The sequence below is a fragment of the Arachis ipaensis genome, chromosome B10 (assembly GCF_000816755.2).
Source record: "Arachis ipaensis cultivar K30076 chromosome B10, Araip1.1, whole genome shotgun sequence".
NCBI classification, from domain to species: domain Eukaryota; kingdom Viridiplantae; phylum Streptophyta; class Magnoliopsida; order Fabales; family Fabaceae; genus Arachis; species Arachis ipaensis.
This window is the reverse complement of record NC_029794.2, coordinates 18,279,458-18,281,972: the sequence shown is the minus strand read 5'-3', so window position 1 is coordinate 18,281,972 and position 2,515 is coordinate 18,279,458.

Sequence of the window (2,515 nt, the reverse complement as noted above, 5' to 3'; positions counted from 1 at the left end):
TGAAGGAGAAGAACTTCTGTTAGCTTGGGTAGCTATGAGAACTCTATGCTTTCACTCTTTTCTCCTTGCTTCAAGCCTTGGCTGTCCACCCTTATTATAGAAGGAGAAGCCTCCAAGGTTGAAACGGTTGAACTGAGCCAACTTCTTCTTCTTCAAACATCAAACCGGTTCAGACAAAGAGAGAAGAGAGAGAACTGAATGTAAAATCCAACATGCAATTACCTCTTCCTCATCCCTTCTCACCAAACTTCATCAATCTAGGCCTTCCATCTTGACTTGCACTCCAAGAAGGATTCCTGACCATTGATGAGTCCTTGATGCTTGACAGCTCCATTTGCTCTATCTTCTGCCTCTTCCTCCACGTAGCTACAGTAGCTATCTTCTGTGATGGTTGATCAAAAGTAGAGACGAGTCATACTCCAGGGATCTTCTTCTCTGAGAGCTTGAGACTTCTTCACCACATCTTACCATTAGTGGCAAAGATCTCAGCCACACCCTACTGTGGATCTTCTTTCTGCTAAGGACATCATCACCTTATCCCTTTTCTTGCTTCTAACTTCACTGCTACAGTGCCTCATCTCTGATAACTTACTTCTTTTTCTTTCCTGTGACATGACTGAAAGCAAAGAAAGAGAAGAGAGAGAATGCAGAAAAAGCTTTCAATGGAACTAAGAAAGAGAATTAGAATGAATTAAGTTTCCAAAACCCATGTCTAGTAACGTGTAAAACATTAAAGACCATCAAATCAATTTCCACTTTCCCTTTTCTGTTTCCAATGCAATTAATGCAAGTTAATTGAATTTGAAATCCATTCAACGATGAAAGTGGGTAATCGAGGAAAGCATGCAATATTGCTTTCTTCCTTTTTCAATTTTTCGGACCAAGCCTTGATGGTCTTGTAGCAAAGATTAATTTGGGCTTGTTCGACAAAATCTGGCCCAACTTTCATAATAATAATTCAGTCACATATTTTAAGACATTTTTGCACAAGGCTGATTATTTTTGCCAACCATTATGGGGTTCAAGTTTTCTTTATGCCCAATGACAAAATATGCAAGCAACAAAATTATTAATTAACAAATATGAGTTAAAATTCAAGTTAATAATTTTGTGACTAATTATTTTAATAATGTTTGATCATCATCAAATTAATTTGGAGTTTTCCAAACTCATCATATTTAATGAATTAACTTTGTGGTAATATGAAATTCATCCCCTCCCCTGCTATGGCCATTTCGGCCATTTCGCAGGCAGCGGCAACTAGGTGCCCCCCTCCCCCATTTCGTGGACGCCGAAAATGATATGGGAGCTGCAGGTGTTAGGCCCATTTTGTGGCCACCAGACACGGTTTGGAGTGGATCTCCACTTCGCGGTCGCCCTCCCTAAGTTGGGCCTGTGTGTTTCTGAAACGATTTCTATCTGTGCGTATTTTGGTAAATAATGTATTTTTATTATTTATTTATATAAAAAAGCCTATATTCTTGTACTATTATGCCATACGTCCAACCTTAGGCCAAAACGTAATATTCGTCAATTTTCATCCTTTCATTCATTCCCTTTGGACCACGGTATGCAGGCGAAACTAATCAACGCACATTGCTATTTCCAAATTGGTCACATTTCAAATTAGGATCCAAAATCCAAATATTCATACACTCTCAAATAAGTATTGAACTACCATTGATTAATTATGGTCACGGGCTTGTTATGTTACTTGCCGGCACACTCATCAAGAAGCTTTAGCGTGAGAGATATGTGTGATATATTATGTACTAGTCCATGCATCATCGTTATGTGACGTAGTTGCTTTACAAAAAGCATACCAAATAAAAACACAAGACATTCATATGACTACCTATAACTAATTAACGAGCGGCAACTAGCAAACATTAAGTTACTAACTCTAGTAATATACTGACTCGCTAAATAAGTCCCTTCGTTATTGTATCAAGAGTGAGTCCAAAAGAAGGTAAAGTACAAGACGGGAAGGGATTATTATCACACCTAACATAGATATATTTTTTTTTAAAGTTAGAAGTGATACTTAAACCTGCAACTTCTAAATGAATATAAAAAGACTATGTCATTTGAGTTATAGTTTATTGGCTTAACGTAGACATTGTTACACTTTTCACAACAGTGAAATCTTATAATCAGAAATTATATCATTGTTTCATTGGATTATTCATTTAAGAAAGAAAGAGTATATTAGGAAGAGCATACAAAAATTTAAGAAGGGAATGACAATAGCAATTTTGGGTGGGGCAATACGGCAATACCATCTCCATAAAAGACGATATAAGCAAAGATATTCATGAATCTTGAATAAGATTAGCTAGTCTGATCTCTGATAATATGATTAAAAAATGAAAAAAGTTCAGAGGTCGTTAATTTTAATTTATATTGACTAACATTTTTAATTAATAATTTAATATTTTTAGTTTAATATTATATTTTTAGTCAATACTTTTAAATATTAACTAAATTATTGGTAAAATTAATAAATTATACTAGT